This window comes from Callithrix jacchus, chromosome 15 (genome assembly GCF_049354715.1).
Source record: "Callithrix jacchus isolate 240 chromosome 15, calJac240_pri, whole genome shotgun sequence".
In the NCBI taxonomy this organism is placed as follows: Eukaryota; Metazoa; Chordata; class Mammalia; order Primates; family Cebidae; genus Callithrix; species Callithrix jacchus.
Window position 1 is genome coordinate 20,371,931 of NC_133516.1, and position 24,929 is coordinate 20,396,859.

The following is a 24,929-nucleotide window of genomic DNA, read 5'->3' on the forward strand; positions in this document are numbered from 1 at the left end:
GTTATCTGTTGTTGTTTTGATGACAGCTGTTCTAATTGGGTGAGATGACATCTCATTGTGACGTTGGTTTGCATTCCCCAGATGATCAATGATATTGAGCATTTCTCATTTACTTGTTGGTTGTTTGTATGTCTTCTTTTGAGAAATGTCTGTTCAGGTCTTTTGCCAATATTTTAATACAAGACTATTATCATTCTGCTATTGAGTTGTTTAAATTACTTACCTATTTTGCTTATTAATTCCTTATCAGATGGATAGTTGGCAAAAAATTTCTTCCGTTCCATAGTCTTTGTTTTGCAGAAATTTTTTAGCTTAATATAATTCCATTTGTTTATTTTTGCTTTTCTTACCTGTGCTTTTGAGGCCTTACCCAAAAAATTTTTGCTCAGACCAATGTGCTATGTTGTTTCCCCCAACATATTTCCCCATATATTTTCTTCTAGTAGTTTTATAATTTCAGGGCTTAAATGTAAGTCTTTAATCCACTTTGACTTGATTTTTGTATATAGTGAAAGTTGGGAATTTAGTTTCATTATTTTGCACATGGTTACGTAATTTTCCCTGCAGCATTTATTAAAGATAGTGTCTTTTCTCAAATATACGTTCTTGTCACTTTTGCCAAAAATGAGTTGGCTGTAAGTGTATAGATTTACTTCTGATGTCTCTACTCTGTTCCATTATTCTGTGTGTCTGTTTTTATGTCAATATAATAAATAGTACCATATTGTTTTGGTTAGTATAGTCTTGTGGTACAGTTTGAAATCTGGTAATGTAATGCCTCAAGCTTTGTTCTTTTTGCTTAGGATTGCTTTAGCTATTCAATGTCTTCTGTATTCCATATGAATTTTAGGATTATTATCTGTGAAGAATATCATTGGTATTTGGTTAGAAATTGCATTGAATCTGTAGGTTGCTTTGGGTAGTATAGACAGTTTTAACAATATTAATTCTTCTAATCCATGAGCATGTAATATTTTTTCATTTCTTGAGATTTCTTTAAATTATAAAGTGATGTTTGAATTTTATAAAATGCTTTTTCAGCATCTATTGAAATGATCATTTATTTTGTCCTTCAGTCTGTTGATGAGATGTAATACATTGATTAATTTGCATCTGTTGAATCATTTTTACATTCCTGAGAAAAATCTCACTTGATTAAAGTGAATGCTATTTTTAATGTGTTGTTAAATGTTTTGTGCTAGTATTTTGTTGAGGATTTTTTGCATCTATGTTAATCAGGGATATTGGTCTGCTGTTTCTTTCATTGTTGTTGTGTCCTTGTCTGGTTTTGGTGTCAAGGTAATGATGGCCTCATATAATGAGTTTGGAAGTATTCTCTCTTCTACAAATTTGGGAGATAATTTACATGGAATTGGTATTAATTCTTCTTCAAATGTTTGTTAAGATTCAGCAGTGAATCCATCAGGTCCTGTGCCTTTCTTTGATGGGGTTATTTTTAATACTTCTTTAATCTTTTTCATTATTAGTCTATCCAGGTTTTCTATTTCTTTATGGTTCAATCTTGGTAGGTTATATGTATTCAGGAATTTGTTAATTTCTTCGAGGATTTCCAATTTGTTGGTATAAAGTTGTTCATAGTAGTCTGTAATGATCCTTTGTATTTCTGTGGTATCAGTTTTAATGTTTTCTTTTTTTACTTCTGATTTCACTTATTTGGGTTTTCTAACTTTTTCCTTAGTTGGTCTCACTAAAGTTTTGTCAGTTTTGTTTATCTTTTTCAAAATAACAGGATTTTGTTTTGTTAATCTTTTGTATAATTTTTAGTCTCTTTTATTTATTTCTGTTCTAATTTTTTTTTTTTTTAGATGGAGTCTTATTCTGTTGCCTAGGCTGGAGTGTAGTGGCATATTCTTGGCTCACTGCTGCCTCCCAGGTTCAAGCGATTCTTCTACCTCAGCCTCCTGAGTAGCTGGGATCACAGGCATGTGCCATCATGCCCAGCTAATGTTTTTGTACTTTTTAGTAGAGTCAGGGTTTCACCGTGTTGGTCAGGCTGGTCTCAAACTCCTGGCCTCAAGTGATCTGCCTGCTTTGGCCTCTCAAATTGCTGAGATTATAGGCATGAGCCACTGTGCTTGGCCCTGCTCTGATCTTTATTACTGCTTTTCTTCTACTAATTTTGAGTTTGGTTTGTTCTTGCCTTTCTGGTTCCTTGAGGTTTAACAATTGCTTGTTTATTGGAAAAATTTCTATTTTTTTGATATAGGCATTTATTGCTAAAAACTTCCCTGCTAGTACTGCTTTTGTTGTATACCACAGGTTTTAGTATGTTGTGTTTCCATTTTCACTTGTTTCAAGAACTTTTTTTTTAAGCGAAAGTAAGTTTATTAATAAGGTAAAGGGATGAAGGATGACTACTTCATAGGCAGAGCAGCCTTGAGGGCTGCTGGCTGGCCATTTTTATGGTCATTTCTTGATTATATGCTAAACAACGGGAGGATTATTCATGCGTTTTCTGGGAAAGGGGTGGGCAGTTCCTGGAAGTGAGTGTTCCTCCCCTTTTTAGACCATATAGGGTAACTTCCTGATGTTGCCATAGCATTAGCATTTGTAAACTGTCATGGTGCTGGTAGGAGTGTCTTTTAGCATGCTAATACATTATAATTAGCATATAACAAACAGTGAGGATGACCATCATCTTGGTTTTGGTGGGTTTTGGCCAACTTCTTTACCACCACCTGTTTTATCAGCAAGGTCTTTGTGACTTGAACCTTGTGCTGACATCCTATGTCATCCTGTGTCTCCTAGGAATGCAGCCCAGTAGGTCTTAGCCTTATTTTCCCTGGCCCCTATTCAAGACGAAGTTGCTATGGTTCCAATGACTCTGACATTTCCCTCCTTCCTTTTACAAGAAAACCCTTAATCCTAAGAGTTGTAGAAGGGCAAAGATCCCTCTTCTGTAAATTCTTTAGGCTGAATAAGGGTGATGTTCCTGTCTAACTACTAGGATTTCATGTATTCAGGGTAGAGAGGAGCTTAGTCAGAAAGCATCAGTATGTGGAGGGCCACTCATAATTTTTGAGTTCTGACAAAAGGTGATTTCTGGAAGATTAATAACTGTTTAAGAAAACATTGAGGATGCTTTTCCTGCATTTCTACATAAAGAGTACAATGGCAATATGTTCCACAACAGCAAAGCAAAATAATTAAAATTCTCCTAAGTAAACTAAGTAAGAAGGCTTTCTATGAACAAGGAAACTATTGGAACCAAGCTTACTTACATAGAAATGCTAGCTAATCCAATATGTGCGCAGAATTAGAATATTGATCCAGATTTTCATATTACCCATACCTCTTGTTTCCTCTGAGCTGCAATCAGAGATCACCAGTTGATTCACAGGAATAAGCAGAGACAGTCTAAATTACAGAAAGAACTCAAGAATAACTAATGAGATTAGAATTTATAACAGGCATATCATAGTTTTCGAAACATAATTATTATCTCTCCAGTCTTCTATTTTTCCTGAAGACAAATTGGTAAGACCAATTCGATTTATTATTCTTGGCCTGATTATTTGTATAAAGTTCAGAAAGAATAATTATTTTTCTAATAGGCTCTTTTTTGGAAGGGGGACAGGTCTCATTCTGTTACCCAGGCTGCAATGCAGTGGTGTGATCACAGCTCACCGTAGCCTTGACTTTCCTGGCTCAAGCTGTCTTCTCACCTCAACCTCTTGAGTATTATTTTTTTTTTTCTCTTCTGGTTGCATATTTTTAATAGTCTATCTTGGAGCTTGCTGATTCTTCCATTTGATCAATTCTGCTGTCAATATCTATTGCATTTTTCATTTCATTTACTGTACTTTGAAGCACCAATATTTGTTCAGTTTTTAAAATTACCATTTTGATTTCTCTGTTAAATACCTCTGATAAGTTTCTTAATTGATTCTCTGTGTTTTCCTGGTTTGCTGAGCTTCCTGAAACAGCTATTTTAAATTATTTGCCTGAATGATCACATATCTCCATCACTTTAGGGTCATTCTCTGGTACCTTATTCTGTCCATTTGTAGTGTTATATTTTCCTTGAATGTTCCTGATGCTTTCAGATGTCTGACAATGTTTTTATGTTGAAGGATTAAGTATTTTAGTTTTCACAGTCTGGCTTTGTTTGCAGCTGCCTTTCTTTAGACGGCCTTCTAGTAGTTCTAAGTTGACTAACTTTGTGTTCCCTAAGCCTGAGATCACTGCAGTCATTGTGGCATGAGAGGAAGGTCTAAGCCCAGGCTTGCTGTGAGTCTTGCAAGAAGTTCTCAGATTAATGTGCCTTTTCAGCCCAGAGGGACTTGAGGAAGATCTAAGGAAGCCACTAAGGCTCTCTGGGAATGCTGGCTGGGAGTTTGAGTTCAGAAGATTGTCCCCAGTCTCAGGTGAATGTTTTTCATAGCAGGCATATGCACAAGTGGATGAGTCCCTGACTAGAGTTGAGCCTAGGCTCCTTCAGATTCTGCTGATGGGCCTGTCTCATTGGCCTAAAGAGGTGACTGTCATTCAGCAGGTCCTTGCCCAATGAGGGTAGTTCCATTACTATAACAGGCAGGACCAGAGATGAGACTGGGCCCCCTCAGGATCTGCTGTGGAATGAAAGCTAATTTGCATGTTACATTGACTTAGATGGGCATGCATCTCCCATCTGTACAGATGAGATAGTTTCCTGACTACAGCAAGAGGGACTAAAGCTTACAGTGAGTCCCCTTGGTGTTTGTTGTGGGACAGACGCTGGAAAGCCTAGTCTTGGCTTGGAGGAATGTGTGTCACTCAGCAAGTTCTTGAATAGATAAGATAGTTCCCTGACTGCTGCAAGAGGTGCTGGAGCTGAGACTGGATCCCCTTGGGATCTGCTGTGGGAAGAAGGCTTAAAATCCTGGTCTCACTGGCTCAGACAGGTAAGTTTCTCCCAACAGGTCTCAGCACAGATGGGATAGTTCCCCAACTGCAGTGAGGGAGGCAAAAGCTGAGACTAGGTCCCCTTGGGACCTGATGTGGGATAGAGGTTTGCATGCTCATCTGTGAGGCTTAGACTCCCAGGGTGGGGGATATGGGTGACTTCCTCTGGGTCCTTGCTCGGAGCAAGGAGATCAGCTGAGGAAGGATAGAACAGTACCACAAGGTAACTTTCAGATTACTGCTGAAACCAATGTCAGCAGGCAGGTGAGCCTTTTTCCCAGGGCCCTAGTGTGCAGGATTCCTTCTGGACCTTTTGGCAGATGGTTTTGGTTGCAGGCTCAAGAACAAATGGAGCTTTAGCCAAACTCCTTCAGAGACTTGGCTGTGAACCCAGAAACAAGCTTGGTGGGGCAGATCAGCCACCTGGGTGTTGGTCTGCGTACTCAAAAGAAGCCTAAGACAATAAGGTTTCACAAATTCCTGTTTGAATCCTGAGGCTCCTGAAGAGAGACTTTTGACTATAAAGACGTATAGAATTCTAGTTGCTGTGGAGGAATATGAGTGGTTACCGTCTACTCTGCCATCTTGGTGACATCACTTAAACATGTTCCAGTTTTAGAAATGTTAAAGTTGTGGAAAAATGCATGTCTTTGACTAGATAAAACTTTCTATTTTTGGTTCAATTCAGACCCCTGACAACATTTAAAGCTCATTTACTATATATTATTTTTACTCTTAATTATACTGCTTAATATATTTATCTGGCTTTCAAGGCCATAGCTGATCAAAACAAAGAACTTTAGAATTGCAAAGATTAAAATTATTTGTATATGGCTTTACAATTTGAAAACTGCTTTCATATGTTGAAACTAATTTAACAACCATATTTTTTTTTTTTTTTGAGATGGAGTTTCATTCTTGTTACCCAGGTTGGAGTGCAATGGTGCGATCTCGGCTCACCGCAACCTCCGCCTCCTGGGTTCAGGCAATTCTCCTGCCTCAGCCTCCCGAGTAGCTGGGATTACAGGCACACGCCACCATGCCCAGCTAATTTTTTGTATTTTTAGTAGAGACGGGGTTTCACCATGTTGACCAGATGGTCTCGATCTCTTGACCTTGTGATCCACCCGCCTGGGCCTCCCAAAGTGCTGGGATTACAGACTTGAGCCACTGCGCCTGGCCCTAACAGCCATATTTTTTAACAGCCATATTGGGTACTATTATTATCTCCCTGCCCACTTTAGAGATAAGGAAACTGAGATTCTAAGTGAGGTTAAATGATTAGCTGATGAACATGATTACCTGCCTATATCAATTCGAATGCAGCCTTTGTGTTACAAAATGTATGCTCTTTCCACTCACTTTTCTACCAATAAGGAGAGAGTGATGGCAAAAATAAAGGCAAGAGAAGGCATTGTCAGCATTAGAGAATGATGTTCAAAGGTACACAACCTCGCAAAACTGCAAATGAACAGTCAATATGTAAATAAAAGAGCTCAAAACACTACTTTATTAAAAAAATAAGGCAATCCAAGGTCATTAAATACTGCAGTAAACAATGTTAGGCCCTTGGGGATCTACAGTAGATTTTCATGATGTTGATTTGAGTATTTGAGATGAAGTTAACTAGTACTTTTTTTTCTTGCTATTTCTTTTTCAATAAGGAAGGAGTTCAGTTTAGAAAGTTCAACATCCTAAATGGTTAATTTAAAAAGTATTATTTAGAAAATAATTTTCTTTTGGATTTTTTATATTCAAGATATGAATAAGTTCTCAGGCATGCTACTTTGGACGCCAGTAATTGTGACTTTGACAACTTAGTAAGTCTTCATTATTATTTTTCTGATTATAAATACTGTGTGTGTGTGTGTGTGTGTGTGTGTGTGTGTGTGTATGCTTTATAGATTATTTAAAACATTGATAATGGTATAAATGAACAGAAAGTAAAAGTTAAAAACCAAACCAAAATGAAATCTAAACACCTAAAGCTCACCATTGTTAAAATTTGGCATATCCTTCCAGATTCTTTTTTCATGCATTCAAAATTATAACTGATATCACATGAAAGCTATTTAGTATCATGCATTTCTCTACAGACATAATCATAACCTACATAGTATTCTACTGTAAATAGTAATAGCTGGTAGTATTTTTTTTTTTTGAGATGGAGTTTCATTCTTGTTACCCAGACTGGAGTGCAATGGCACGATCTTGGCTTACCGCAACCTCTGCCTCCTGGGTTCAGGCAATTCTCCTGCCTCAGCCTCCCAAGAAGCTGGGATTACAGGCACGCACCACCATGCCCAGCTAATTTTTTGTATCTTTAGTAGAGACGGGGTTTCACCATTTTGACCAGGATGGTCTCGATCTCATGACCTAGTGATTCACCCGCCTTGGCCTCCCAAAGTGCTGGGATTACAGGCTTGAGCCACCATGCCCAGCCGTTGGTAGTATTTTTAATGGAATAAATTTCATAAAATAATAGAATTATTGTATAGATGATGTTTGACATCTAGAAATCAGGAGTAAAAACTATTTTCCTATTGTCTTGCTTAAATGCAAATAGAAAAAGTTAAATATACACTGGGGGCAGGCTGCAAGAATAGTCTTCTGGACCTTTGTTATTTCCTTGTGAAGGCACAGGCTGGGGTATGTGAGTGCTGCCCAGGGATCATGTTCTATGGCTTGGTGTTATACCTCCCTGGTGGACATTCTAATTATAGAACATGATTCTCCTTTGGTAGAAGCTGGTCCATTTCTCTAATGCTATGCCTGTCATACATTTAAAGCAGGAATGAAAGATTTCCTTTAGAACCAGCTTTATGCCGCTCAGGGTTATAATTATTCAGCACTTTGGGGAAATCCCTTCAAAAGGTTGAATTTGAACAGGCTTCACTTGCTTCATCATTTTTAGATGTTTTTCTTACATTTTTTCTCTCTATATATAAAATGCTTTCAGTATAATTGGATTCGGTTGCAAGACTGATGTCTGTGAGTTTGATGTGTGAGGCCATAGTAGGACAATTTAATATTTTACTGTTACTTTTTTCTATGAAACTGATTTGAAACCTTCTAAAGTTATATTTACTGCATAATTATAACAGTTTGCCTGGGCTACCCATGAAGTAGAGAGCTAGGGAAAATGTGAGCCTCTTGTGAAAAAGTTAGAATAATGGGGAGCTTGGAGTATGCCTTTACTGCCTTATGTCTGCTTAAAATAGTCTTTCTGACAAACCATTATCTCCAACTCTCTCGGCTGCTTCTTCCATCAGAAAAATCTTCACTATTTAAAAAAGTAATTTTCCTAATAAAAACTTTCATTCCCCTTTGTATGTCCTCTAACATATCTGGTAGACATGTGTAAGCTTAGACAATGTCAGAAGCTTTTTAATATCTTTTCTATGTTTGAGGATTTTCCTCAATTTTACTGTGTCACTATTCTTAATGCAGAATTCAGAAATTTGTCCTCCCAGCCTTTTTTGAAGCAGGGATAGAGGCATGAGACCTAGATATTCCTAATCAGAAACATCTTTAGAAAACTTTGATTCAGGAAAGGAAAGAAGGAAGGAAGGAAGAGAAAGAGGGAGAGAAGAAAGAGAAAAAGAAATTGAAGAAGACACAAATCAGTGGAAAGATATTACATGTTCATGGATGGGATGAATCAATATTGTTTACATGTTCATACTACCCGAAGCAATCTACAGACTTATGCAATCCCTATCAAATACCAATGACATTCTTCACAGAAGTAGAAAAAATTATCCTAAAACTTATATGGAACCACAACACACCTAGAACAGCCAAAGCAGTCCTGATGAAAACAAACAAAACTACGTGACTTCAGATTATACTACAAAAAAAAGAAAAAAAGAAAAGAAAACTGATTCAGAAGAGATAATGCGAGGAAGTACTCACCCTCATGGAAGCTGCATCAGGCAAGCCTGGTGGCTGAGGAATGTGGCTTTGGGGGACAGCCATGTTAGAAATGTTGGCATCCAGCACATGGTGCAGCCTCAGTACATGTCTCCATTGGCAGAAACAGCGTGGTCTGCAGGAGTAGCCCCTGAATCTTGCTCTTGGTTGCACATCTTTCAACCCTGACTCCCAGCTCAGGTACATTTTGAGTGAAGCAGAATTTTTTTCCATAAATAAAAAGAATTTTGTGGTTTGCTATTCTGAATCGTGAGAAATATACCATATCCCCCTACCCACTTTGCTCTCCCCCTTTTCTTCTCCAGTATAAGGCTGTGCCTTGTTCTTGTTTATAACTTTCTTCATCTTTATCTAAAATAGTCTTGCATAATTCACAGGGCTTACAAGTGCATCAATCCTGTATTTTAGTCAAATTAAATTACCTTAAGCAGCCTCAGGCTGCTCTGTAAGTGTTGTTTATTCTTATGAACAAAAAAGGTTTTCTCTTATAATCTTTAATACATTTCAAAAATTGTTTTTAAAATTAGTGAGCAAAATCAGTATCTCTGCAAAATGTGAGCACAGATTTTTCTGGATAGGACTGGGAGAGGGAAAGTGGAACAGAAAGATTAATGTGAAAGGGGAAATCCATATGGTTTCATAAGCCCATGTGAAAATGAAAAGTTACAATTTAGATTAAATGCTTCAGTTCAACAGTTGCATTTTGTTTGTCTTTATCTAACTCTGTGTGGCATAATGGAAACACAAAGAAAAATTTGAGATTATTGTGTTCAATTCCTTCCGTCCTTAGCTCTGTGATTTTGGATAAGTTGTGGCATTTGAAACTTTGCTTTGTTCATTTTCAAAATGTAATTGTAACACACTGTCCACCTAAAAAGCTTGTTATAGGGGTAAGAGGGTGGAGGTAGCATTATGATAGGGCTTTATAACTTGAAGGAAGGATTATAAACATTGTTATTTTAGTGTTCACTTTTCTTTCCTGTAGAATATTATTCATCTATTGAAAACCTAAGAGCTTCAGAGAATTTAGGATTAAAGTAGGAAACATACCATGCTAAACATCTGCTTATTTAACATAAACTTTCCATTTTCATGGAGATTATATTGGATAAAATTTTAAAAAATACTGTATAATTGGTAAAGCATTATAGCTAAGAAAATATATCATTATCTCATAATATTAACTCAAATCTAACCCAAATAGCCACCAAACAAAGAACACTACTATTTTTTTTTCATAGAACGAGGAATCAAGGGACGAAATTTTAGGTATAACTAGATCCAGGGGCTTAAACATTGTCTTTGACAGCCTTTCTCCTAGACTTTGATTTATCTATGTGGATTTTCATTTGGTCTCTTTGGGTGTGGGAGCAGAGTTGACTACTAGAAGTTCTAGACTTTTACTCATTCAGTTTAGCAGACCCAACAGAAAGTGAGGCATTTCCTGATAGTGCCAGCAAAGTTCCATACGTTTTCACTGTCCCAGCCTCAGTTGTGTGCCTATCTCTGATCCAAATACTTGATTAGTGGGGTAGAATATTCTCTGTGGTCACATCTGAATCACATGCCCAATACAATAGCTGGTGGAGTCAGCAAGCAGTTTTAGAAACTTGGTGATTGAGAATGGGTAGGAGGGGAGAGTCACAAAGAGAGACTAGGCATAAAAAAATGCCTATTTAATACATTTTGAGAGAAGGATCTATGGCCAATATATTAAGAAATATCTGTAGAAAGTGCTTTAACTTGCCTGAATGAAGTCTTGCTCTCTGTAGTTATCTCTAATGTAGTAATCGGTAACTTAGCCACCATCCCCATTATTTCTAGAGCAATAGGCTATTTTTGCAGAGTTTCTGAGAATATAAATCAGATTACAGTGCTTGTGCTACCATCAAGGTAGACAGATGCATAGAAAAGAAAAAAACATTAAAGTGGTTGTAAGAAGAAGACATTGCAGAATGTGAACATTTGTGGCCTACTTTTGTGAATTTTTAATAAAGGGTTTCTGGCATGTAGAACTGCCATGTCTTCATTAGGATAATGTGGAGGCTGCTACCAAGTAGGACACATACTCCAGGTGACCCAGGGCACCACTAAGAAGAAAGGACTGAGTATATTAGTTTTAAGCATGATGCTCCCTTCCCATAATACATAGTAAAAGTAAAATACAGGATTTTCTAAGGTGAAAAGCAGACATGCAGAAGTGGGCAGAGACCTGATTTTGAATTGGAACATATGAATCTTTATCCCAGTTCTGTTAAGAACTTGCCATGTGTCCAGGGGCAAATCCTTTTTCCTAGCTTGACCTTTGTTTCTTCATCACAATTCAAAGATTTGAATTTGGCCAGGTGCGGTGGTTCAAACCTGTAATCCTAGCACTTTGGAAGGCCAAGGTGGGTAGATCACCTGAGGTCAGGAATTCAAAACCAGCCTGGTAAACATGGTTAAATCTCATGTTTACTAAAAAATACAAAAAATTATCTGGGCATGGTGGCAGGTGCCTGTAATCCCACCTACTTGGGAGGCTGAGGCAGGAGAATTGCTTGAACCCAGAAGGCAGAGGTGGCAGTGAGCCAAGATTGTACCACTGCACTCCATTTGGGGTGGCAGAGTGAGACTCCGACCCCCACCAAAAAAAGATTTGAACTTGATTATACCAAGAGCCACTTCCTACCCAAGGACTTTATCTTGGTAAAAATCCTATATTTTGATTGTTTGTGAAATATGAATTATTTAATGCAAGTAATACATTTGTGTTGTTTAAAATGTATAACTATCAAAGAAGCACTGTGAACACCTCCCTTTCATTCCCATCTGTATCTCCCATGTTCTGTAGTGATTTCAACTTTTCCTGATTTTTAAACTATCTTTCCAGAGTTTCCTCTGGAAATGAAAATTCAAACAAATAAAATTTATAGCCCACCTCCCATTTCTACCACAGTAGTTAGCATGGGCCTTTTTTTTAAACTGAAAAATATCATATCACTATGTAAGCCACTCTTCATCCTCTATTTAGCCTCTTGCATTATTTTATTTTCAATACAGCAGATCCTCAAATAACATTTTTTCAACATCATTTTGTTATAATATTGATGAGGAAAAAAATATTCCAAACAGGGACCACGATCTGTATGGAATTTGCATGCTGGCATGTTCTACCTACGTCTGCAAGGATTTTCTCTGTACTCTAGGTTCCTCCTACATCCCAAAAATGTTAAGTTAATTGGAGTGTCTGAATACTCACAGTCTGGGTGAGTGTATGTGTACATGTGAGTGCACCCTATGATAGGATGGTGTCCTGTTTAAGATTTGTTTCCACCTGGCACCCTGAGCTGCCAGATAGGCTCAGGCCACTCACAACCCTGAATTGGAATAAATGGATAAAAAATTATCTTACTTGTTTCTAGTAATCTTTTTAAAATGTATGTAGAGCTCACATTTATTTCAGTGTTTAATGTTAGAAGTATTTTGATCTTTATTTAGAACTTTGGTAATATCGCTGTGATCAGAAATATGCCATAGGAATTTCACTCTTGCTTGTGTGAGTTAGCCTATGATAAAATTGTTTTTATTATACATTGTTTAATTCAAGGTTGCAGTTTTCAAAATCCTAATGAGGATATTAAGTATTTTGTTCTTAGAAATAATACTATGCAAGCAGACATACCTGTAAGACAAATACTAGAGGTGGAAAAGCCAGGTCAAAGAGCAAATGCTCTTGTAGTTTATATTTTTCAGGATTGCCTTCTCTAAGGTACATAGAAATTTATACTCAACCTGAAATATGCCCTCCAGAAAAATACAAGCAAACTGAATACAGTAACATATAAAAAGAATTGTACACAATGACCAAGTGGGATTTATCCCAGGATGACAAGGTTAGTTGAACACATGAAAATCAACTAATATAATCCATCACATCAATAGAACAAAAACAAAAATTACATAATTACATCAATAAGCACAGAAAAAACATTTGACAAAACCCAGCTTCTTTTCATGATATAAATACTCCCAACTGGAAATAGAAGAGAGCTTCCTTAATCTGATAAAAGTAATCTATGAAAACATAATCTTGTATGTAGGAAATACTAAAAAAACTCATAGCCAAAATTATATTTAATGGCAAAATGAATGCTTTTGTCCTAAAATCAGGACCACCTCAATGTTATGTGCTCTTAGCATGACTGAACAACATTACATTATTGGTGCTAGCCCTAACAACCAGACAAGAAAAGAAAGGCAACTGGACTGGAAAGGAAGTGAAACTCTCTGTATTAGCAGATGACATAATCTTGTATGCAGGAAATACTAAAAAAATTCACTAGAAATCTATTACAACTACTAAATGAGTTCATCCAGGTTTCAGAATACAAGCTCAATACATAAAAATAATTTTACTTCTACAGAGTTGTAATGAACAATTTAAAATTGAAATTAAACCAGTTCCTTTTAGAAATGTATCAAGAAGAATAACTAAAAATAAATTTTAACAAAGAAGGAAAACTTATACCCTGAAAATTACAAGATATTATTGAGAAAAATTAGATCTAAATAAGTAAAAAGCATCTCATGTTTCTAGATTGGAAGACTTAATTTGTATGGTTAAGATGGCACTACTCCCCAAACTGACCTAAGATTCAATACAATCCGTGTCAGAATCTCAGCTTACTTTATGTAGAAATGGGAAAACTAGTTATAAAGTTCAATTAGTATTGCATAGACCCAGTATAGCCAAGACAATCTTGAAAACTATTTCATGATTGAATACCAAGCAATTAAGATAGTGTCATACTGGCACAAGGATAGACACATCACTCAATAAAACAGAATTCAGAGTCCCAAAATAAGCTCGTACATCTGTGGTCAACTGACCTCCAACAGGGTTTCAAGACCATACAATGGGATAAGAATAGACTTTTCAGTAAGTAGTGCTTAGACAAGTAGATTTCTACATGCAAAAGAGTAAGTTGGGTTTCTACTTCACACCATATACAAAAATAAACTTGACACAGATCAAAGACCTGAACGTAAGGAGTTAAAACTATAATATTCTCATGGTAAATGATAGAGGTAAATCTTTATCACCTGGGACTTGGAAAAGATTCTTAGACATGACATCAAAAGTATAAGCAACAAGAAAAAAAATAGATAAACTTGACTTCACCAAAATGAAAAACATTTGTGCTTTAAAAGACACCATCATTAAACAGATAAGATAGAATAGGAGCAAATATTTGCAAATTGCATCTCTAATAAGGAACCTGTGACTAGACTATATTATAAAGAACTCTTACAACTCAACAATAAAAAATTAAAATTAACTCAATTTTAAAAGGAGTAAAACTCTTTTGGTATTTCTCCCAAAAAGATATAAAAACATATACTTATTAGTAGATGGAAAGATGTGATAGCCAAAGAGTAGGGCCTGGCATAGGGAGAGCTCCCACATAGGACAAGTAGCATCTTCTGCACAGCTGGATTTCAACCTGCGGGGTCTTCTGGAGCAGCTCAGCCAGGGTGAGTTGAACAAGTTCAAGTCTCTGATCAGAACAATCTCCCTGGAAAGGACTTACAGACGGTTACCCCATGGAGGTAGACAAGGCAGACATCTTCCCAGCCACTGCCACAGCTACTGGGCAGGGATGGCAGCCATCCAGGTCCCTGAAAAGATGAACTAAACAGATTTTTCTGAGAGAGCAAAGGATGAACTCAGAGAAGCAGCTTTGAAATCATATTATGAAAACAAGCCTCTATCATTTGGGATAATGTGGACAGAAGAACCAAAATCCGTAGACCTGGAAGAAATACTGGAGCATTTTGAAGAGGAAGCACTAGAGTTTACAGAAATAGAGAAAGATGTCATGAACCTGGGGGAAGCTAAAGAAGTCTTGCAAGGAGAAAAGCCAGGTAAAGAGGATAGTTACAGGAGTATACTGTAGAAGAAGTGCCCGGAAGGGCTGGCCTGGAAACAGCAAAGGAGTCCACATTGTTGCCCAGAGATACAATATGCTTATTCCATTCTGCAACCCCAAGGTGCTCCCAGGGCTGTTCCCCCCAGTAGTAGTGCTGCACGATCTTATGGGCTTTGGGAAAATCACCCTTGCAAAGAAGTTAATGCTGGACTGGATGGAGGACAACCTCAGTCAGATATTCAAATAGGGTTTCTACTTCAGCTGCAAGGAGCTCAGCCATGTGGGCCCCTGCAGTTTTGCAGACCTGGTTTTCAAGGACTGGCCTGATTTACAGGATTACACTCCAAACATCCTAGTCCAAGCACAGGAAATCCTGTTAGTTGTCGATGGCTTTGATGAGCTAAGAATCCCACCTGGGGTGCTGATTCATAACATCTGCGGGGACTGGGAGAAGCAGAAGCCGGTGCCCATCCTCTTTGGGAGTTTGCTGAAGAGGAAGATGGTACCCAAGGCTGCCCTGCTGGTCACCACGCAGCCTGGGACCCTGAGGGAGCTCTGGCTCCTGTTGGAGCATCCACTCTAAGTAAAGATGGAGGGGTTCCTGGAGCAGAACAGGAGGGGGTATTTCCTGAGATGATTTGGAGATGAGGACCAAGCTCTGCAGCCTTTGAGCTGATGAGAAGCGACAGGGCCCTATTCCAGCTGGGTTCAGTGCATGTGGAGCACTGGGGGGTGTGCAGGAGTCTGAAGCTGCAGATGGAGAAGGGGAAGGGCCTGGCTCCCCTCTGCCACACCTACATGGTACTGTTCCTGTGCTTCCTCTGTGTCCAGTTTTCGCAGGGCGACCACCTTCAGGATGCTCTGCGGGCCCTGAGCCTCCTGGCTGTGCAGAACCTGTGAGCACAGACATCTGTGTTTGATGGAAAACACCTGCATAGGCTCAGGGTGCAAGAGTCCAACCCCTGTAGTTTCCTGGAAAGAGACATCCTTCGCCAGGACAGAGGCTCTGAAGGCTGCTACTCTTTCCTCCACCTCACCTTCCAGCAGTTTCTGGTAGCATTATTCTATGTCCAGGAGAAGGAGGAGGAGGACAGGGACAGATTTGCCTGTATCATTGGCCTTGTGCAGCTGTATTCTAGAGAAGAAAGACTCAAGAACCCCAACCTGATCCAAGCAGAACATTTCTTCTTTGGCCTCTCCAACAAGAAGAGAGCCAAGGAGTTGGAAACCACTTTTGACTGCCAGATGTCACTGGAGATAAAACAAAAATTACTGAGATGTGATAAGGATAAACACTCATCAGCTATGGACCTGAAGGAGCTCTTGTACTGCTTGTATGAATCTCAGGAGGAAGAGCTGGTGAAGGATATGATGGCACCAAAGAAATATCCCTGCATTTAAATGAAGTAGACATTGTGCAGTCTTCATTCTGCTTCCATTTTACATGGAACATGCACGTGTCACTTAATATTGTTATATATGAAATGTCTATATCACCGGTATCATGAGAGAAATAAAGGTGAAATAATTCTCCCCCAATAAAGAAAAGATGCCTGACAATAGTCATCAGGGAAAGGCAAATTAAAAACCACAGTGAGATACCACGTCATATCCACTAGGCTGGCTGGAATAGAAAGTTAGATAATAACAAGTATTGACACAGATGTGGAGAAACTAGAACCCTCAGGTACTGCTTATGGAAATGTGAAAATGTGCAGCCACTTTGGAAAACAGGATGGCAATTTCTCAAATGATAAACAGAGTTCTCATATAATCTAATATTATGTTTATAATTATGTAATCAAGAGAAATAAAAACATGAACACAAATGTTTATAGTATCGTTACATATAATAGCCAAAAGATGGACACAACGTAATGTCTATGAATGGACAAATGAATAAACAAATTGTGGTATATCCTGCTAATAAAATATTATTTAGACAAAAATGAAGTATTGAACACATGCTTAAACATGAATGAAGCTTGAAAACACTATGCTAAATGAAAGAAGCCTGTCATAAAAGACAAAATATTATATGGTAACATCACATATTATATGATTCCATTCATAGGAAAGTAAAATGGCCAAATTTATAGAGTCGGAAAGTAGATAAGTAGTTGCTTTGAACTGGGAGTGAGAATTGGTGAGTAGGGGAATAGGAATAATAGCAAAAATATTTAGAATTGCTTTTTGAGGTAATGAGAATATTCTGAAATCAATTATGGTGATAGTGATACATATCCGTGAATAAGCTAAAACATTTCATTGCATTCTTTAAATGACTGAATTGTGTGATACATGAATTATATCTCAATAAATCTGTTAAAATGCAAATAATAAGACCATGAATGTTTATCAACTTTTCTTATGTTTAAAGACCATTAATATTTCCATTTAGTGAACTATTTACTCATACTCTTGACGATTTTTCTTTTTTTTTAATCGCATTTCTGTTTTGTTTGTTTTTTTCTCATTGATTCTAGGAACTCTTACGTCTGAGAGATTAGTACTATCTGGATATGAGTTGCAATTTTTTTTTTCTTTTTGAGTTTGTTTATGATTTTCTCCATAGCAGAAGAGTATAATTTTATATATGTGCATTAATCTAGCACTATTTTTATGGCTTCCAGATTAGTCATAGGAAGACCTTTCCTAGTCCAAGGAAATAAAATATTTCTCCTATGGTTACTCCTGATTCATTTATGGCTACATTTTAATATTTGCCTTTAAACCTTTATTTAGTCACGTTTCCTAACAAAGGTATGAAGTATGTATCCAGCATTTTTCTTTTCAGGCAGCCAGCCAGTGATACTAGAACCTTTATTGCAATCTCATCTTTTCTCTACAGATTTGAAATGTAGATAGTAAACTTCCTAATACATCTGGCTTTACTTCTTTTCTTTTCTTTCTTTCTTTTTTTGTGTGAGATGGCGTCTCGCTCTGTTGCCCAGGTTGGAGTGCAAGTGGCACAATCTTGGCTCACTGCAAACTCTGCCACTCAGTTTCAAGTGGTTCTCCTGCCTCAGCCTTCCAAGTAGCTGGGATTAGAGCCATGCACAACCATGCCTGGCTAATTATTTCTTGACTTTCTATCATGTGTTATATTGGTCTGTCTCTTCAGGCACCAATATTAAGGTGCTTTAAACATAGAAGCTATGTGCAGATATTTCCTGACTTAAATATGGTCCAACTTATGATTTCTTTCATTTTCTTATTGGGGTATTAAACATAATTTATACAAATGATATTTTTGACTGTTGATAGATTTAGCAGGACATAACCCTATTGTAAGTTGAGGAGCATCTGTAATATATTTTAATATCTGTTAGCAAAGAGACCCTTTACTTTTTTGCTTTTCTTTTTAAGAAATTTTTATGTCTAGCCTTGCTGGTTTAGTTTTATTTATGAACTTCAAAATTAACTTTCTAGTTCCATTGCACAAACAAAAATACATAAACAACGAAATAAGAAACCATCATCACAAAAATGCAAAAACAAAGGCATATTAGTTATTTTTTAATATTGCCTTACATTATTAAAAATGATGGAAATTGACATCCTTCTAGTGTTGAGTTTTTCTATTCAATAAGAAAAAGTGTCTTTTAATTTGTTCAGTTCTTCTTTTGAGACCTTCAGCAGTGTTCTAAAACTTCCCTTATATAAAATGTAAACACTCAAGTTTTTACAAAATTTTTTGTCTTGTTTTGCTGCTGTCTTAAATGTAATTTTCCCTCACTTTATTCTCTAGCTTATTTTCTGTATATATGCATTTTTTTGATATATATATATATATATATTTTTTTTTTTTTGAGATGGAATCTCTCCCTGTTGCCCAGGCTGGAGTGCAGTGGTGTGGTCACAGCTCACTGCAACCTTCACCTCCTAGATTCAAGCAATTCTTTTGCCTCAGCCTCCTGGTAACTGGGACTATAGGCATGTGCCGCCATGCCTGGCTAATTTTAGTATTTTTAGAAGAGATAGGGTTTCACCATATTGGCCAGGTTTGTCTCCAACTCCTGACCTCATGTAATCCACCTGCGTCATCTTCCTAAAGTGCTGAGGTTACAGGCTTGAGTGAATTCTCCTGGCCTGATTTTTAATTTATAATTTGACACACTGCTATATTACTAAATTATATTACTTTAATTGCTTACATTTTCAAGAAATATGATTATCCCGCTTACAAATTTTGTCAGTATCCTCATTTTCAACTTTTAGTCTTATAATTCCTTTCTCTTCTTACTGTTGGTTAGCATAATAACAAGTAAAAATGGCTTTACCGAGTATTTGCTTTCTCCTGGGTGTAGTGCAAATTCCTTAATGTGTCACTTTAAAGTATTATGCTTTCTGCTGAAATATATGTCTCATGATTATGTTGTATATATACTTATGTTATTTATATTATTATCCAACAGTTTATCTTTTATTTGGTATTTTTATGAAAAGATTTTAAATTAGTTCCAATAATATTTCTCCTTGGATTTATTAATATGATATTGTAATCACCAAGAATTAAGCATCTTTGCAATTTTGGAATAAATCCTATTTGATATCAATATGTTATATTTTTAATATACTGGTTTTATTAGTCTGTTTTCATGCTGCTCTAAGGACATATCTGAGAATGGGTAATTTATAAAAGAAAGAGGTTTAATTGACTCAAAATTCCACATGGCTGGGGAGGCCTCAGGAAGCTTACAATAATGGCAGAAGGGGAAGCAAACGTATCCTTCTTCAGAGGGAGGCAGGAGAGAGAAGTGCAGAGTGAAGGGGGAAAAAGCCCTTCTAAAACCATTAGATCTTGTGAGAACTCACTCACTGTCGTGAGAACAGCATTTGGGAACCATCCCCATGATTTAATCACCTCCCATGAGGTCCCTCCCCAACACGTGGAGATTATAATTCGGAATGCAATTCAAGATGAGTTTTGTTTGGGGACACAGAGCCAAACCATATCACTGGTGTATTAGTCAATTCTCATGCAGCAATGAAGAAATACCTGAGACTGGATAATTTCTAAGAGATTTAATTGACTCACAGTTCTGCATATCTGGGGAGGTCTCAGAAAACTTATAATCATGGAAGAAGGCACCTCTTCACAGGGCAGCAGGAGAGAGAATGAGTGCCGGCAGGAGAAATGCCACACAACTTATAAAACCATCAGATCTCCTGAGAACCCACTATTATGAGAACAGCATAAAGGAAGTCACCCCCATGATTCAATTACTTCCCACAGTATCCCTCCCATGAGGGATTATGGGGATTACAACTCAAGATGCACTTTGGTTACCAAACCATAAAAGCTGGTGATTTAAAGAATTATTTTGTTTCTTGTTATTTTCTATAATTATTATTCTGATATTAGAAAATGTGTTCTGTATTGTTTTCATTCTGGAGAATTTGTTGACATTTTTTATTTGCCTCATCAGTTTTCTTGAATATAACCTACAAAACTTAGGATGAAGTTTATTCTTTATCATCAAGGCACAGAATTAAACATGCATTAATCAGATGCCTTTTTGATTATGTTATTGAGATTTTCAAGATTGATCTCTTTTGGATAAGTGAATGAAAGTCTTCTATTTTAGTGTGTTTTGATCCAATCCTTAATAGCTCTTAATTTTTAATAGTTCTCTAAGTCTCCACCAAGTATCTGCTAAAGTTTGTATGGTTTCTCCTTTCACCCAATTTTAGTCAATACAGTTAACTTTCTTAATATTATTTTGTAGTGTAAAATATGCCTAGGCTATTACTTTAACTGACCCTTAGATATTATCTTTTGAGTCCCAGTTACTACTGGCCATCTTCCAGCTGTATTCTAACTTTTAGCTTCATTTCCATCTTCCTCCTCTCATTTATATTAATTATACTTTTTTTCTGGATCACCAACATTTATATCATTTATATTCAATTTTGCTATCTACTATTATTTTTAAAAGTGTCTTTATTCTACAATCAAATAACTTCTTTTACTGCCATTCATTTTACATTGCCCTAGTTATCTATTTATTGGCTAAAGTTTGTCTTCTAGTTGCTTTTTTTGTTTTTTCTCAGAAAGCCTCCGGGTATCAGCTGCTAATCTGTCTCCTTTATACTTGGAACTCAGGATGGCTTGATGGAAATTTCTTAAATTACAGTTTATTCCTTAATAAGAGATATTTTTTCATCATCTTCTGCCACTGAATGTTGCCATGTAGTAATCTGAGGTAACATATTTTTTCACTTTATTATGACTTAAACATTTTCCTGACTGCCCTCAAATGATTATTTGTTTAAAGTATGGTAACTTTATTGGAAATAGCTCACTGTTTACTGATCTGAGTTACTTTTCCCTGCCATATAATGTTCTCTTTCAAAAAGTAAATTTAAGTCTTTTTATACCAGAAAAATTTCCTTCAGTTATATTTTTAAATATTTGCTCTCTCTTCATATCACTTTTTTCCTTCAGAAATTACTTTATGTTTATATTTGATCTGGTTTCCCAGCCTTCTATAGCTGTCATTTTCACTCTACTTTCTTTATTCAATTTTCATTGCATTCCATGTCTATCATTTTTCACTAATTGTTTTAATTCAATGTCTTTATTTAACTTTACTTATATTCTGAAATTTTTTTACTATATTTTTCACAATATCCATTCTCCTTTGTGCTTCTTGCAACTTGTCTGCTCGTATTTTAACTCCACTTGTATGTCACCTCTTTCCCTGAATTTCTGTATTTAAATTTTGTGATTTTTTTGTAGCCATGATTGTTTTATTAAATTTTAAATTGAATGTTACAATTTTGGTTATTACAATATATGTTATTGTAATATATGTAATACAATTTTCATATATTACATGACAATATACTTTCTGGTACATCTTTTACTGATGGTAAGTTATGTTTCTCTGTTTTCACCTTCCTTTCTTATAGTTTCTTTTTTTCTCTTCAAATTTCTTTTACCATCTTATAGTTTCTTTTATCAAGGCTGCAACAGACCATCTTATGATATTTGGTTGGATGAATTAAATGTGCCTTATGTGTTTCCTGTAAAGGTCTGGGAAGGGGTAATTGAGAAGCAAGTATATTGTGGTCTTCAAGGATTTTTCTCTCAACCACTTTCTCCTCTGCTGCAACCAATACCACCTGTTTTCTTCAGATAGCGCCTCACTATCTGTCGTTAAGATATATCTCCTTAATTTCTCTCAGCTAATCTGGGCCTAAGAGGACTACTTCCTGTTCCAAGTTCTCCAGCTCTCTTGTTGGTTAATTCAACAAAGGAACACAGTTTTTGTTGAAGGGACACAGCTAATCCTCTCACCAGCAGAAGCGTGGGACTTTCTGAATTTATAAAGGCGTAACTCACACTTTGACTCCGCTTCCATTTACCCCATATGTAAGTTTTTTCCAATCTTAAGCTATTTCATCTTTTCCCTTCTCAAAAGACTTAGCTCTCCAAATTTCCTTTCCGAAAGGCTCTTGACCTCCAGGGAATGCGCATTTTGTTCTGTCTTGCTGCTACTTTTCATCCTTCTGGAAACTTGCCCTCTCTATAATGCACCACTGTTCCCTATGCCATTGTGTCTCATGGGGCTAAAGTCAGTTTCATCTGCTTTAGATTACACATCTGAATTTGTGGATTTTTAAATCTCCTAGTTAAGCAAACATGGAATTTGCCTATTGCTCACTTGCTTTCTTGTATTCTTCTTTCCTTTCTTCTTCTTCTTCTTCTTCTTCTTCTTCTTCTTCTTCTTCTTCTTCTTCTTCTTCTTCTTCTTCTTCTTCTAAGGGTTCTGGAAAGAAAAAAGGGGAATATTCATATTGTAGCTAGCTCATATTCATACTCTCATGTCCAATATTTCTGTATAAACAGCAAATTAAATCTTAAAATTTTAAGTGTCCTTTTGCTATTCAGTGCATGCAAAGGTGGCTTTTCAATCAATGCAAGAAATTTGTTACTATTTTTAGTGTGCCTTCCTGGGCCTGCAACCACTGCAGTTGCACAAGGCCCTGTATTCAGGAGACCCTGCACTTGGGGTTTAATGCTCTACAGCTCTTTGCTGTCTTTGTATTTGAATTCGTGTTTTGTAAGCTAAGTCTGATAGGAGAGTGGAGCACGTGTGCGAGATTAAAATCTGGGCACATGTACTGTGCTGCTTCCTATCACCTCACCTTCCCAAGACAGGTTCTAGGCTCCCTGACCTTTCCTTTATGATCACTGCCACCTTTTGTCCAGGGAGGTAGCCAGGTTGCTTAAGGGTCTACATTCTACAGTTGCTCTCTGCCCATAGAACATTGGGCAGATAACTTAGTGAGAGCTTCTCCTCCTCTAATTTAGAAACAAAATTCATTCCAGTGTGAAAGTTTTAATTCTTTTAGGGCCAGTCACTTGTAATGAGTTGAGTGGAAAGTCTTTGGGAAGAGGGACTAACCAGTCCTTCCCTTCTTCCTAGGGCCCTGTGTTTGCATTTTCTTCCAGCTCTGCAGGTTATGTAGCCAGCTTTGACTATGTCAGTAGTTTCTGTTATCTGTATTTGGCTCCAGGAGCCCCACCGCCCCACACCACCACATACCCAAATCCACGATACTCCGTCGTTTCTGTAAAATAGTATAATATTTGCATATAACTTATGCACATCCTCTGTATACTTTAAATTATCTCTGAATTACTTATAATACCTAATACAAGGCAAATACTTTATAAGTGCCTTTTATATGGCATTGTTTAGGGAATAATGATAAGAAAAAAGTCTGTATATGTTCAGGACAGATGCAATCCTTCTTTTTAAATTTCAAATATGTTTTATATGTCATTGATTTGATGTATAGATGTGGAACCCATGGATATTGAGGGCTGACTGTATTTACATTCCGCTGTTTAGAATATTGAAACTAAGATATAACCACACATCTAATAAGGGTCTGGGTCAGGATACTGGAGCTTTTATCCTTTATTGCTATTTTTGCCAAATAATACCATCATGATAGAGCAATTAGAAAACAAACTCTGGAGGTCCATTGAATTTGACCTGTACAATTGGTGTGCCTTTTAAAATGTTTACTGTTAAAGTGCTGTATAAATGTTAGTGTATTAGGTAATAAAAGAAATACAGAGATTAAATACACTTGGATTTTGCCCTCAGAGAGCCTAGATACTGTGCGTGTTCGTAGGATTTGGAGAGGTGAAGGTGTGGCGGGAGTCAGGGAAGAAGAAGTATGGTGGTGGTGGTGGAGGGGAAGGTAATTCTGCTGCTAGGGAAATTAGTCATATTAAAGTGCTAAGCAGAGTTCAAAGAAGGGTATAATTAAATCATATGATTTAGGGATGGCATCTTGAGGAACACTTAGTCTGGTTTTTAAGGATGGCTAAGTTATGGACCTGCAGAGAAGGAAGGCATGAGAGCTAGCACAGAGATGAATATTTAGGTGAAAAGGACTCTGTCTACAGAGGACTGAATTTCCTTTAGAGTTTGGAGAGTGAGAACTAACCAGATTCAATTGTTAATATGATGAGACCTTGGTTTTAGTAGTAGCTTGAGACAATGGATAGCATTTAAATATAATAATCTGTACCTACTCGTGTAACATTAATTATTATGTGAGTCCTTTGGGAAACACTGGGATGATCACATCCTGCCCTCAGAGGACTTTGATCCAAAAGAGCAGAGAAGAGTTGTAGATAAACAATAGGAACACACATGATAAATGCCTTTAATGAGATATAGAAGTAAGGCTAGGGGGATTCCAGAGGATGGAAACATTCAACCCTTCAAGAACATCAAGCAAGTCTATTAGTAGTTGGCATTTCAATAGACTTTGAAGGATGGAGAAGATTTTGCCCCTCTCGACTAGGGGAAAGGATGCCCAACCAGAGGAACAGCATGAGCGGAAGTAGGAAAGTAAAGGACAATACAATGAATAGTGACAAATTCTGTTTGATAAGGGTAGCAGTAGAGAGTGTAGGAAAGGATTTTGTACAGCTAAGGAATGACAGGGGAGATATCTTCACAAAGAATAGTCAGTCTAGAAGTCCTTTCAGATGATGTCAAATTTATAACCATAAACAATGGGAGAAGGACAGAACAATGAAGAGCCCTACATAAGAAGGCATGAAGCTGCTTCAGAATTGCTGTGAGGTTTCTTTCCTCTGGAGATGAAATGTCACTGCATTTCTCAGATGACAATAGTATGATA